Source organism: Pteropus medius, unplaced genomic scaffold (genome assembly GCF_902729225.1).
Source record: "Pteropus medius unplaced genomic scaffold, Ma_sr-lr_union100, whole genome shotgun sequence".
Lineage (NCBI taxonomy): Eukaryota > Metazoa > Chordata > Mammalia > Chiroptera > Pteropodidae > Pteropus > Pteropus medius.
Genome location: NW_024353517.1, coordinates 5,784,915 through 5,801,032, shown reverse-complemented (window position 1 = coordinate 5,801,032; position 16,118 = coordinate 5,784,915). Strand labels below are relative to the sequence as shown.

The window sequence follows — 16,118 nt, the reverse complement described above, 5'->3', positions numbered from 1 at the left end:
TACTGTCAAAGAACAATCTGAAAAGGAAATCAAGGAAACGATTATATTTACAAAAACATTAAGACAAATATATACTTAAGAATAAATTTAACCAAAGAAGTGAAAGACATGTACGGTGAAAAGAACAAAACGTTGATGAAATAAATTAAAGACACAAATAAATAGAAAGACATCTATATTCATAGTTGAAAGACTTTAATATAGTTAAGATGTTAACACTACCCAGAGCGGTCTACAGATTTAATGCTATCCTTATCAAAATCCCAATGGTGCTTCTTTTGCAGAAACAGAAAAAACCCATACTGAAATTCATATGCAACCTCAAGGGACTCTGAATAAACAAAATGATCTCGAAAAAAAAAAATGGAGATTTCAAATTGCCTCATTTCAAAACTTATTACACAAATATAATAATGAAAATAGTGTGGTATGGCATAAATATAAGCATATAGACCAATAGAATAGAATATAGAATCCAAAAATAAACCCTTGAATATATGATAAATTGATTTTTGATGAAGGTGCCAAGAAAACTTAAAGTTATTTCAACAAATGATGCTGGGCAAATTGGATATCTACATGCAAAAGAATAAACTTGGACCCTTACTTTACGTCATATCCAAAATTAACCCAAAATTTTAGTCCTGAACATAACAGCACAAACTATAATACTATTAGAAGAAAATATATGGAAAAAGCTTCATGGCATTGGACTTGGCAATGATGAAAGATAGATAGATAGACAGACAGACAGATAGATAGATATCCAAAAGCACTAACAACAAAAGAAAATGGATAACTTGAACACTATGATCTTAAAAATCAAACTAACCAAAGATTTAACTACCATAATGCTAAAAGGAGGTAGTAGAAAAAGAAAGCTGGAGAATTATGCAGAGGGAATAAAAAAGCAAGAAAGGGTGTTTAGAGAAACAAACAGTCTGGCACAACCAAAGAGATACTAAATTTTAGATCAGAGATTCTTATCTAAGAGTAATTTAGCAAAGATAAGTCAAATACAGTTATTTATATCTTCCTTGTATATCTTCCTATTGTCTGTTGCATTCATTCATTCAACAGAGAAATACTGAATGTCCTAAGAATGTCCTAATAACACAAAGGTAAATATCTCCCTGTTGAACAATGGTGGCTATAATTATGATGGGATATTGGAAAAGGCTTAGAGAAGGCTTAGAGATCCAATGATTTGTCCTCAGGTATTAGTCTGTTAGGAATCTGCAAATATGTAGTAATACAATGTTTTAATTTTGAGATACCATGATTAAATATGTTGGTATAACAAATAATCAACCACACCTTAATTTTGTTTTTTATTAATTTCCAGGTAAATTTTAGTATGTACAGGAAGAGAGGATGCAAGACTTTATATTATTACTCTAGTGTCATTTACCCATACCAAGTCATAAGAGATAATATGCATGTGGGACAGACGCTGCTTAACTGCTTCTTCATCACATCCACTCCCCTTCATCACAGCAATGTGCCCAATTAAAATACTTCTCCAGACTACTTGTCAGGTAGAGTTGCCATGTGACATGGTCCTTGCCAATGAGATATACATTAAGCATTTTGGGAAAACCAGAGCTCTCCTGACATAAGCATCAATCCTTCCCACTTCTCTCTTTTCCTCTTCCTGCCTGGAATATGGATGCAGGGCTGTAAGTGGTGCAGCTATAACTTGCCCCTCATATAAAAGTCTATTGATTCAGATTTTTAGCTTTTGGAGAATAGCTTTCTGGTGCTCTAGGTTGATGCAGAGATAAAAACATTCCCAGGGACATTTGGTTAATATTTCACTTCTAGTGGTTGCCAACTAGAGAGGAAACCACCTACTGACCAGGGAAAGTTTAGAAATAAGTGGGGACATTTTTTATGGTTACAGTGACTAGCAGATGTTCTTTATCATTGAATGGATGGGGGGGGTGCAAACCATATTATTATCGAACACAAGATGACAATAGTGCCCCTCTCGACATTGTTAAGACTCTTGGGCCACATAAATTCCAAAGACCAGATTGCAAAGTTTCCAGCTGCCAGCGAGAGTCACTGGTCTTCTCTAGGATCTCTCCTCCACGACACTCTCTCCCCGGTTCCCTTGAGCCTGGAGGAGATGAAAACGCTGACTCTGCTAGCCCCAGACTATTGCTCTGTCCTATGGCTTCTCTATACTCAAATGGGACTATGTACAAAATGTCTTTATAAATTAACTACTTGAGAGAAGCCAGTTTCAGTGTGCCATCATTTTTTTATAGGATCCTGACTATTACAGCTATCTTTTCCGCATATCGTTTGTCTCAATTGTAGTTTCTTAATGGTTTTACAATTCCAGTTTTAGTTCTCTGTTAAGTGACAGGAGGCCGTTCAATAGGGTTATCTTTTTGTTCTTCCTTTTTTAATACCAGCTTTTTAGGTAACAAACTTGCCACTTACTTACGCAGTTTAAGCAACCTGAATATTCTTGTTTCGGTGGAGTAAACTTTCCCTTTTTCATGAAGGTAATCTCCATAGTGCCTGATAGAAAGACACAGTTTCCTCACTGGGAAACTTATTAAAATATATATGTTGAAGAAATTCTAAAATAATTACTCAGTTAAGATGCTGACATTCAATAGTAGAGAGCATGGAAGAACCAGTTGGAATCTAGAAAAAAGATTATGGTCAGATTTTTCTAGTCAACCAAGTCTGTCTTAAAGAATGTCAGCATCATAGATGGAATTGAATGAAAGAGAAAGAATAAAGCTTTTCTTTTCTTTGATGAGTCAAGATCAGCAGAAACCCAGAGTTCCTATTTGGAACTCTTAAAAAACCCAACTATAAATGGAGACAGTGACTGAGCAACTGGGCTAATGACAGGCATACTCTGCTGCAGCTGTAAAAAAAGTCTGCCCCCAACACAGATGCCTCAAAAGTCATGTATTTTGAAAATGAAAACCAATCACCTTCATAAAGTGAACAAAGAAGAATTAATGTAGACCCAACTCTTTAGAAGCAACTTTTTTTCCCCCAAAATCTCTTTCTTTTCCTTTCTTGCTGAACACATACATACTAATTCGCACTTGCAATCACACACGTACATGTGCACACACACGCGTGTGCGCACGCACGCGTGCTATTTAAACAGTCTTTGAAAGAAGGCATCAGGGCACACTCTCAGGAGCCATTGCTTTCTTCCAGGAAATATTGCACTAGTAGAACTCTCTTCTGGGGATGGGAAGGTTTCTCACAACTTTATTATGAATGCTGCTGTGTATGTGCTGGCATGTTTATGAGTATTTTCTACATCATAACTATGTGTGCAAAAATAGTACATTTAGCTAAATTTTTTTCTTTGTAATTTTACATTCTTTACCTCACTGGAGGTGGAAGGGGTAAAGAATAGGAATCATTTTAAAGCATATTTATTTATATTATTCATGGTTAAAGCAAGCTATGGCAACACTTTCCTGGCCCACATAGTCAATTAAATACATAGTGAATTTTTTGCACTTACTGGATTAGTTGGAGCTTCCAAGTATGTATTTTTGGAATTTCATTTCTTTCCCTTTTTTTTTGCAGAAATTCTTGAAGTTTTATCATGATTTAACATTTTCATTTTGAAAATCAAGCACATTTAAAAATTACTCATATGTGCATGTATTTGTGTGTGTTTTCTGAGACTTCAAACTATGTAACAGTATTTTTACGTGGTTAATATTCTATTAATTATTTTCTAAGCATCTTCAACATGTAAAGCTCTGTGAGGTTACTGGGAAGAAGATAGTATCCTAGGATGAATAGTACGTGTCTCTCTGGCCCCCAAGAGTTTGTAGCCTGGTAGAGGGGCTAATACATTACCAATAACTGTTGAATGGATGTCTTCAGGCAGAATTGGCTGTGGTCACGAGCTAAGAACAGACAAGGGGCTGTAAGAGCACCTCTCCGCTCACTTATTGGAGCAGTTCCTCAACTCCCTTTTAGCCAAAGTCGGAGAACAGCTTACATTCCTCTTTCTCTTACTCCTGCCCACTCATCCCCTGAACACATCTACATGTACAAATACAAACACACACACACCCTTAATCTAAGTTACTACTATGTCTTATACATAACCCCTTATTATTTCTCACTTCCTTGTACTTTATTCCAATCTTTCTTTCTCTCCCCTGGTTCTGGTCCTTACCATTACTTCTCTGAGCTATTTATCAGCGTTACCTAATCTTACTTGTCTCTCATCTCTCTTCCTCAATACCAGCACAGTGATCTCTCTGACATGAACATCCGATTGCGGCTCTCTGCTGATCCAAATCTGGCAATGACTCTGCCTTCTGTTGAACTCTCTGTTTTTTTATTTTTCCATATACTTTACAAAGACTTTATGATCTAGTCCTTGCCTCCCTGTCCAGCCACCTCCATTTTCCCTCCATCATTCACAGCATGCATTCCAGCGATATTAACTCATTTAGAGATTGGAATAGACCATATACTTATGTCTGTACTCATATGTGTTAGCCAGGTCCTCCTTCTACAGCCTGTGATCCATTCTATACAACGTCTACCATGTTTCTTCCCCTGCTGCTCAAATATAGCCAGTTATCTTCTGCTTGGCAGTTGCCTGTTTATTCTTCAAGTCTCAGATCAAGTGGTACCTCTTCTGTAATATCTTTCTTAACTCCCTTGGAAAAATTTTGAAGTTCTTTCTTTGGTTCTTCACTTATACTCCCAATAGGCTTTGTATATAGCTCCATTAAAATAATCCTATGGTGTTTTAATAATTGACTTAAATGCTTTATAAGTAGGGAAGAAGTCAAACTGTAAGCTATACAAAATCAAATTATCACGGTCTTAAGCAGAAAGATATTTATATTTTGTAAGAGAAAATCCAGGGATAGGCAGCCAAGAACTAATACGCCTGCTCAACCAAGCCAGTGGGGATTTAGGCTCTCTCTAGCTTTCTTTTAGAATTACTTTTTCAATATACTTTTTTTAATTGCTACTGATGACATTAGCCAACATACTGTATCTGAATAATGATCCTCTTTATCTGACACAGGACCTCCTCTCTTCTCTCTGTCTATTCACTCTCTTCAAGACCATCCCCACACAACTTGAAAACCCTTCTGTTATGAAGACTCTTGAATTTCTATCTCTAGAATTTCATCTGTACTCTGAATGCTAAGCCCATATATTCAACTGCCTATTTCATGTGTCTACTTGAATGTCTTATATGCTCTTCAGGCTGAACATGTTAAAAACTGGTCATCATCTTACTTGGATCAACTTTTCATGCTTTAAGTTTGGGTTTCTCCTCTAGGTATTGCTCAAATGAGAATGCTAGGAGTCATTCTTCAGCCTCTCCCTCACATCCCATTCAATCCCACTGATGTTATTCCCTAAACAGAGAATTCTTCTTCTCAATTATGTCCACACTGCTGCAACCTTATTTCAAAACAGTACCACCTCTAACCAGGGATGCTCTAACATTATCGAAACTGATGTCTCAAGGTCTACTTTTGTTCTCCTCAGTGAAACCTTCATTCTGTAGTCACGGTGATTTCTCTCAATTAAAATTCTAATCACATTACTTTCCTGCTTAAAAGTATTCACAAGCTCAGTGGAATGATTTGGATTCAATCTATCTCTTCCGTCTCTTCTTGAGAGAGTTATATATCATGTCACTCTCTGACACTGACTTTCTTTCATGTCTAATATACCAGGCTCTTTCTCATCTCAGGGATTAAATCCAGGTGCTTCTCTACCTCTCTCTGAATTCTATGTCTAGCTAATTCCTAAGAATCCCATAGCCCACACAACCTGAGTGTCAGGTTCCTCAGTCAACTTTTGCCTGAATCCTTTGGAATAGTGAATGCTTTTTACTTCTCCCCTTCTACATATATCACACTTGTATATGTCTGTCTTCATAGGTTTAGACAGTGTCCCTTTTATTCACCATTGCTTCCCTATCATATCATAGCACATAGTAGGCATTTAACAAATATTCGAATGAATGGATAAATAAATAAATGAATAATGGTCTCCCAAGAAAAATGCATCTCTTCTCAAATAACATATGAAATGTGAGCTGCCTCATTTCTCTTATTACTTGATAGTTAAGAAACTCTATGATATATTTAACGCATGTTTAATTACAGTAATCTCATTAGTCTCTCCCTTCTTTCAGCTTAATCATTTTACTTTTTGAATTTATTAGTAATACTATATTTCAGTAAAGCATTTCAGACACTTATTTTCATTTTAATAATCACATTGTATACAAAGTGCTGAACAAAGAATGGCCAGCACTAACTTCTACTTGATGCTGGCTCAACTTCTTCTATGAATAGTCGAGGGACAATTTTAAGTAAACTTACCATGAAAGAAAACACTAATGCATTTTAAAAATTTTTAACAATGTGTACTGAAACAAACAAACAAAAATCATTTTGAATTAACTACCAAGTAATCACAGTGTCCCAACCCCTAGAAATTTAGTTAATATAAATTATTTACTCAATAAAAAAAAAAATTCAAATTCTGCTATGTGTCAAGCACATATAAAAGCCATCATAAGACAAAGAAAATCAGGGTCCTGCACTCAGAGGATTCTNGAGAAGAAATATAATTATCTCTATTTTCTAGATGAAGATACTGAAGCATAGAAAAATTGAGCAACTGCCCAAGTCTGCATTGCTAGCAGGTGACAGATCCAGGATTCAAATTCAGGTACCCTGATTCCATTGTTTGGGATTTTAAACACCATTCTATCTCTTTCAGGGAAACAAAATGTGAAATAGATCACATGTTAAAAAACAAAAACAAGAGATCTTTTCAGTTTATCTATGGCTTTCCTATTTTTAAGAGACTTGTGACCAAGACGTGGGTACAGAAAAATATTTCTCTTCTAGAAGAAAGACAATAGAGTCAATGGGAAAATAGACAGCAAATAATTCTTAATGTCCCTATCTGAGAAAAAAAAATCAAGTGATGGGGGCTGTGTAAAACTGAAGAGTTCATACTCTGTTTAAAGTCATCTGGTCTAGTGTGCCAGTGGATGGCACCCATTGAAATATGAATCCAATGTTCCTCTTCTGACTTTAAAGTTATGCTTATTTTTTTGCAAACACTGGGAAGCAGAATGAAGAATTTTTCTAAATGTAGTGCATGAGGTACGTTTTACAACTTCCATTCTAAGTTAAGGACACCAGCAAAAATAACTATCGTGGGGGAAGATGGTAAATGAAATTGAAGGGTCGTTCACTAGAACACAGGAGAAAAAAAATCAGATTTGGCACTATTTAGAGATCAGTGACACTGGAAAAGTCACATTACTTCTCTAGATTGACTCCTCAGCTGAACAAAGAATAACAAAAATACTGTTATTTTTCTTCTTTTAAAATGAGTAGTCTATCTTTTTCTTCAAATCAAAGTCTTTCTATAACCCAGAGAAAAGATGAGCTTCATTGGATGACACACAGGGTTGAGGGGAGCCCACCCATGTTTCTTGTTCTTCTAATACTATTCTTCTGTAAAAGAAGACATAATGACCCTCAATTTCAGTGATTCAAGAGTAAATCCTGAATATCTACAATAAGTTTTAATGGCCAATAAGAGCTTGATCACTAATGATTCCCACCAAGCAGGTATCTAATAATGGCTGAATAAGTGAATAAATAGACTATTTCAGAGTTTGAAATGGCATGCATTCCTCATCTGCAACTTGTTTTTTCCTCAACAGAAGGTTACTTCATAATTTTCTCCAAGCCCTTAACCAAAGAATAACTTAGTTTTGCTTTCCTGAGTCCCCTCACTAATTATCTTCCATAATTCAGGGTTTACTACAAATAGCTCCATTCTTTGCTCATTTGGGCCTCTCACACTATCCGCTTGATAGATGACCCCATGAACTAGAAAACAACCTAACAGATTAAAAGCACGATATATGAACACATTACTATACATTTAGAGAAGTACTTCTCAAATCTTGCTATACAACAGAATCATTGAGGGCTTTTTAAATACAAACTATCTTTCATTTAGGACTTTTAAAATACAAATTATCTTGGACCTGTGCACTCAGAATAAAGTCTGAGGAATTAAAAAGAGAATTAAAAAGAGAAAGGGCAAATTATTCTTTGCTCAAACCAGAGTTCAGAGCCACCTTTTTAGGTATTGTTATGATAGAATAAGGAATTGCACCTCAGACTGGGGTCTAAAAGGAATGGGAGAGGGTTACCCCAATAGCAGACATCTGAAGAGAGAAAATAAAGTATATAAGCTTTAGTTATTAGGATCCAAACTCCTGGCTGCTACAAAGCTCTAATCAACCAAGATCTGACAAACAACTTAAAAAGACAGGAAAAGAAATCATAATGGGGAATAATTACTTGATGGTGTTTCAGTTTGGGAAGATAAAAAAATGTTTTGAAGATGGATGGTGGTGATGGTTGCACAAGGATGTGAATGAACTTAATACCACTGAACTGTATTCTTAAAAATGGTTAAGATGGTGAATTTTGTTATGTATATTTTACCACAGTAAGGAAAGAAAGAAGGAAGGAAGGAAGGAAGGAAGGAAGGAAGGAAGGAAGGAAGGAAGGAAGGAAGGAAGGAAGGAAGGAAGGAAGGAAGGAAGAAGGAAAGGAGGAGGTGAGGGGAGGAGAGGAGGAAGAAAGAAAGAAGGAAAAAAATGACAATTTAAAAAAACCTAGAACTTTATACATTTTAAAATCAGGTTAGGAAACACTGTTTTATATCTGTTAATATATGCATCTCTCTATATCTCTCATATGCACATACATACATATATAGCTAGAAAGATTTATTCTCAAACTGATAACAGTGGTTATTTTAAGGGGGTGATTTTTGGATGTTCTGTATACTTTTCCTATTTCCAAAGTTTCTAACACAACCATATATTACCTTTTAATAAAAGGAAGAATAAAATATATAATTTTTAAACCAGCACACACTGAAAAAATTAATATTGTAGTATCCCAATTTGTGTGTGTGTACATAGACAAAAAGCAAGGAGTGTGGTAAAATGTTAAAAATTATTTAAAAAATTTTAAAGCTTAAAAAATATATCAGCTGATACAATTAACAGAATCTTTTGTTTCCCCTTCACATTATCCTGTATTTTCCATATTAAAGTAAAAAATTACTTCATAATGGTAGCAGAAAGCTGGTGAATGGTTAAAATGATCTCAAAGATTACTTTTGAAATTAAAATCATGGGATTTTAATTTGTGCCACTAAGCTCAAAACACTGCTGCCAATATAGGAACATTACTAATACACTAATGTTCAGTCAGTGCTGGACACCTAAACCACACACACACACGCACGCATGCACGCACTCAGGCACAGAATCTTACAAGCTTCCAAAGAGTTCTTGTCAGATGCAGGCATAAATATCTCATTTCTGTGTACTGTATCAGCACTTCATTCCACAGTACAGTGTTCTGCAAACATGTACTACATGTACTACAGCTAGAGGGGGGCTATTCTTAATAGCTTCAGAGGCAGAAATAGCAAAAACAGCATGGCCTGGGCTGACATTCGAGAGCAGTTTTTGTCTGAGAAGCTTTTCCATTTAATTAATTCTCATAACACTTCTGAACGGGTATGAGATATTTTGAAGACAAGTAGCTCCCTGGACTACCAAAGACACCAATACCAGTATGTGGAGTTTATTTTTTTTCCCCCAGAAGTAAAATCAAGTCAGTTGGAGCACAAAGATGCTACTTTGAAAGTTCTCATTTCTTAATTCCTAACTATTAAACAGTGAAGCAAAGATCCAGCTGAGGCCCTGTACTTGCATGTTCATAAAACTAGCATGTCATCATGCTAAAAACAAGAAAGCTGTTATTTTAAAAAGCGTACCCCAATAACTGTTTAATGAGATGGTATGTCACCAGTTTTGAACTTGAGAGGTCTTTGAGGCTTCTGTTTATACAAATACCCATACAGTACAGTACACTTAGTCCCTAGCACTTATGTGGCTAGCACTGGATAAAATGCCATTGTGATGAGGGTTAATTCAATCTGAGTATGTTCCAGGATCTAGGAATGCAGTGAGAGAAGAGCCTATTTCCATAGCAAGCAACATCATACCCTGAATCATCCCTTCAAGGGCCTATGCAATTTTATCTACTCAGACCGGGGGATTAGTGAATGAGTGTTGAACTAATTATCCAAGAAATGAAAAAAAGAAAATACAATATTTTTGAGACCATGGTAGTATGTATGTATTTTTATGTGACCACTTCCATTAGAATTTGGAATAATAATTTTGGTGGGTAAACTGGCAATGAAGAGCCATTAAAATGCTCATAACGTATGTTAACTTTTTAAATTAGAGGGTGGCTAAGGAAATCATGGGACATTGGTCTGATGAACTGTTATGCAGCTGGTAAGCAGGGAAACATGTATTCCAAATAATTGTCAACAAAGAAAAGTAAAATGAGGGTGTGCGTGCATGTGTGTGTGTGTGCGTGTGTGTATAAACAAAAAGTTTGTAAACCCATAATATTTTAAGTTTAGTAGGTATCCCAAAGCCTTACAGTACTGTGATTGAGTGTTATAAATATGGCCATACTATTTTTTCTTCTCTTTGTATTGTAAACGATGTTGATTCTATCTCTTGATTTTTCTAGTTCTCACTATAAACTTATTGTTATCCTAGTTCAGTCCACTATCAGTGGTGCTCTACATACACACTATATATGTATTTTTTAACTGACTTCTCATTGTCCTTTAGTACTTTTTGCTGCAATCAGACTATTTCTAAAAATTATTGCCTTTCTTTATTAAAATCTTCCAATGGTTTTCATTGCTCTTAGGATGAAGTCCAAATTCCTTCCTGATAGAGCTGCCGCTTAGCTTTCTAGTCTCCACTCCTACTTTCTTCCCCTCGGACTCAATGTACCAGCCATTCTGTGGTCACCCAATTGAACATTTTCTTGCTCCCACCTTCTCCTCCATCTCATCTCCTAACTAGTATTCATCCTTCAAGTTTCAAACGAATGGCACTTCTGGGAAGCCAGTCCTGCTTCTCTAAGCCTAGGTAACACGTCATCACTGGTGTCCCTCTAATAGACTGTACTTAACCTACAATAACCCTTGTCCATTGCTTTGCAATTCTTTCTTTAATGTTCTCTTCCCCACTAGTTTCATATGGACAATGACTTTGTCTTTCTCATTCAACATGATACCCTTAGCGTCTAGCAAACAGATACTTCATAAGTATTTGTTCAATGATGAAAATTATTTCAATAATGTATTACTGACACATTCTATAATAGATGTTTAATAATACAATAATAGCAATAACTGGCTAAATTATAACTGCCCTACACTCTTCTCCTCCCCCCACCAGTTCTGAAAAGCCAAATCTTTATTCATCTAAGAAGTATTTAAGTGTGATAGAGGGTTTTGTAATTTGATCTAATTTAACAAAATATTCTGGGTTAGTTTATACATTTTAGATTTCTTAGCTGTAGGTAACAGGAAATGTGGTGAGCGTGGTTCAATAGTTTTGGGTTATAATCAACTGCTATAGTAGAACCAATTATTCTGTTACTGTTACTCAAAAGCCATTACTAAAAGGGTAGGATCCTTTCTCTCAGGAAACTCCTAAATCCTGTAGGGGCTTCTCATTGCTGAAGTTTGCTCATGATAGAAGTTAAAATTTGATCATATTTAAAAGTCTGAAAAGAGTTATTTGGGGCAAACAGAGGTAGGCACAAAGGAAATTTTGAAAAAGAAGAAATAAAGTTGATTTATTTGTGCATCATTAAAATATATACTATTCTACATGGAATCATGGAATATTAGAACTTGAAGGAATTTGAAGGTCAAATTCCTACCTTCTCCTCAACGAAATAAGGCTCAGGAAAGCGTCTCCTAACGTAATAAAGTCTTGACAGGGTCGAAATTAGAACTCACTTTTCTAGACTCTAAAACCAGTGTTCTTGTCATCATGCCAGAATGACCAGACTTAGTAATAAGCCTTCAAAAAAGGAACAGACCCAGTTTTGTTTTTCGACAAAAGCGAACCTTAGTGTATAGACACTAGGCAGCACTGCATGGAAATCACCAACAAGGCTCAATGGGGGCAAGTTGGGTTGCTGTGTTTTCACACAGGAGTTTCCAAAATAGTAGTGGAATTCAGTAAGGGAAGCCACCAGTGTGAGCAAGTGGCTATATTTGCTTCAGTGGAAACAAACAGGCCTTCGTTCACATATTTCCAAAGGAATTTGGGTGACCAAAAGCAAAGCAAAAAAGGAATAGGTGGTGTGTTGCAGTCCTTAGAGAATTCTGTGGGCAAAATTCACTAAGATCTATCAAATATTTCAAATAAAATATTGAAAGAACACCATATTTACAGTGCAATAAGCTCATAGTAAAGTCTTTAGATGTTTGCTCAGTTTTTTTTTTCTTTTTGTAGAAAACATGCTTATTTTTAGGTGATTAGTGTATTATTAAATTTAAATGTACATCATCCACATTATATACTACACGGGAAAATAAAATTTCTGTTATCCTGATATGTTTGTTCTCAGAAATAGAGCTGTTTGTCCACTTATTGTAGACGAATAAAGGTACTAAATCTCAGAGGGTATAATTTCTAAGGAGAGTACACTTTTGCCTCAGAGTAGGAGGAAGGGTAGAAAATGTTTTCATAAAAAGTGACTATTAGAGACAAATAAGAGCTCTATTCACCAAACCTGTACATATCCCTTTATCCTTGTAAAACAAGCCATGAAAGCACATAATGACTAACTGCAGCAAAATTACTCACATTCTAACTTTGCATAATCGCTAAAATGGTTCTGTTTTTTTAACCCTCCCCCTTCAAAAATTTTACACTCTTAAAAAAATTTTTTTTTCAACCACAGCACAAATGGTTATAGCAAATGAGTGTACCAGGCACATCTGTTGTTCCAGAAAGAATTCACTCTCCTGTGCCAAATCCACGTCGATCGGAAGAAATAAAAATAAATTGTGAGCAGGTTCAGCAAATGCCCAGATAAATCCTGCAATGACCACATGGGGTAAATTCATTTCTGGTAGTTGATGTAGCCTGAAAAGGGTGAGGTGATGGAGCTGATCTGGAAGCAAAGGTTTCTCTCACCCCTGTCTCTGTCACTCATTCACAGAGCACACAGTTATGGTAGCTCCCTTCTTACTTTCTTTGGGCAACTATTTAGATAATAGGATTGAGTTTATAACCTGAAGGGTGACGGGAAATTGATCAGTGTTTTGCAATATGTGGATATCTTAAAAACAGGAATGACAAGAGCAATAATAGCCCTACGGTGAAAAGTCTCCCAAACCACCCCTTGCTATTTTGTCCATTCATGTCTTTGAAAGTTTTGTTGATATGGTCCATTTGATATTTTAGATCATGCAGTGCAATAAATGAGCTAGAACTTAAAGTAGTATAGAATTTGTTTTCTCTTTTCTAGATAGCCACCGTGAGCTGGAAGTTTGAGGATGGCTTATGAGAGAGCCCACCATTGTTTTCGCTAATATACAGGATGACCAAGCTCTATAGATGGGAGAGCAAGGAAATGATGGGTAGGCAAAGAGCAGGGTATCAGCACCGCTACAAAAATCCCTCAACAGCTGAGAAGTACAAATGGCTGACAGAGTTCAATCATTTGAGACTCATTTCTTTAGCGGGACTTCCTGCTGAAGGTAAAATGAAGAGTTATTTTATCCTTTTTTTTTTTTAGACTTACACAACAGCAAACAATAAAAGATTCAAAGATAAATATTCTTTGGAAAACAATTTAAAATTGAGACAACAAGGCCTGAAAGTACTGGGTCAAAACAAATTCACTTACGTTGCTCTTTGGGTCTCAATTTCCTCTATGTAAGATAAGGGGATTTGACTGGAAAAGTTATAAGATCTCTAATAGCTTGAAGTATCTAAGTAACACCTTTGCTCTCAAATAAATTCTGATACCTGATATCCTTTGGAATGGCGTATAAACTGTGACCCTTCTCAGTTTTATACTACTTTGAATATTGATTTTGATAAATCTCAAGATCTATATATGTTACAAAATACTTAATCACTTTATGTTGTAATGTTACATGAACATAACAGGATATAAACTTATATACATATAGTATGATTAAAGTCTAGTATCTGAATAAGATTGAAAAACTGAGTGGTTAGTCTACAGCCATGCTACCCTAAACAAGTCCAATCCCAACTGATCTTGGAAGCTAAGCAGGGTCAGGCCCGGTTAGTACATGGATGGGAAACAACCTAGGAAGACCAGGTACTATAGGCGTCGTAAAAAATAATAAAAATAAGGGATTGTAAAATGACAAGGTCCTTGCAATCTGCGAGGTCAACCAAGAGTTGCCTTGCCTAAAAACAACAACAACAATAACAACAACAACAATAAAAACTGAGTGGTTACTATTAGGAATATAGGTATTCTTTTTCTTCCTTCATTTTCTTTTATAAAATGAGCATGCATATTTATATTTAAATTAAAATAGCTTTATTTACAGAGAAAAACAATATCTCCAAATATCTTTTCCTTTCAGAGAACACACTGCATTTTCCCAAACCATCTAGAAGCAAAGCAATATGATATTAGTTGCCTCTAAATATATGACTTTAGAATTTCTTTTTGAAAAATGGTGTCATTCATAGTCATCAACCATTAACTGACCACCTTCTAAATACCAGGAATTTTGCCAGCTGCTGGGTAACAAGTTACCATTCCTGGCCTCAATGAATTCAACTATACTTGGGGGAAACAGGCAGAAAACCAGTGGAAACTTCTCAGATTCCCAGAAGTCTGACAAATTCTACTTGGAATACAATGCTCTACTGCAACCTATTCATTTTTCAAATGTTGAGCTGAGCTCCAGCCAGCCAAAGAACACTGGCTTAAGAGGTCAAGGACCAGAGTCTTTTATTCTACTCTGTAACTACTGGATAAAATTAGGCAAGTTCCTATCTTGGTTACTTAGCTCCTTATCCTTCAGAAAGGTACTGGATAAAAATGTTTCTTCATACATAATACAGGCAGCTGATTTTGAATATATTCCCCTAGCCTGCTCTTCCCTGATACTCCATGTATCTCGGCTAAATGCCTTCATCTAAGTAATTCTTATAAACTCTCAAGTTTGAAAACTGTGTTCTAAACTATATAACTCTAGAGTAGGGATGATATTTTAATATTCATCTATCCCTCCTTTCATAACACTTAGAACAGGGTAGGAGAAAGATTAAGACACAAAATATCAAAATATCATTGAGGAATGAGTGCATTAATGAATGGATATATTCGAGTATGAAATCGTTCCCCATTTTCTTAATGTTCCTTTGTATGTGGGAGGGGAGAGGGTGCACGTGCACATGTAACAAACAGTATCAACTATGTCATTATTTGGTGAGAAAAGAGGGAAATCACAGAAGGAAAAAAAAGAAAGAAATTACCCCAAATTATCCCAAGTATCAGAGGTATAACCTATAGAGCTATTCATTTTATTGCTAGATTTCTTCACTCAATACCATGGATACTATCCATAGAGGGCAGGCAACAGAACTATTTTTATATTATAAAAATATAATTCAACATTGACTATATTTATTCCTGTGCCACTCAATATTTTAAAATTATATTGAATAAAATTGTACCATTCACTGTTTCTTTGAGTTGTATATGAAAGTGCTAGGTGAGCCCCTATATAAGATGTAGTTTTTTTTCATTAAAATAGTAATACTCTTAGAAAATATGAGAAATATGAACAAGATTAACAAAGAAAATGGAAAGAACACCCATAACTTAAAAAAAATCTTTGTAATAATAATTGTTAAATTTTGGTTAATGTCCAAGTTTTTCTCCTATGCATTTACATTTATTTGTATTATTATTGATGATGTGTGTGTGTGTATGTACATGATCGGTATGGGTGTTGGTGTTTAAATGTGAACCCTTTTATATGTAGTTTTATATCTTATCTTTTCTTTTAACATATCATAGATTGCACATTTAAAAATTCTCCAAAAAAGCTGTTTACAGTGTGATAACTAAGTAGTCAATCTGCTTTAACAGATATGAACACTCAAACACAATAACCATTATTTA

The 16,118-nt window shown here is 35.4% G+C and overlaps 1 protein-coding gene across 26 annotated transcripts in view; it reads right to left on the bottom strand.

Moving 5' to 3' along the window:
• LPP (LIM domain containing preferred translocation partner in lipoma) overlaps nucleotides 1-16,118 on the bottom strand; it is a 605,586-nt gene that overhangs the window by 236,820 nt on the left and 352,648 nt on the right. The gene's annotated exons all lie outside the window — the stretch shown is intronic.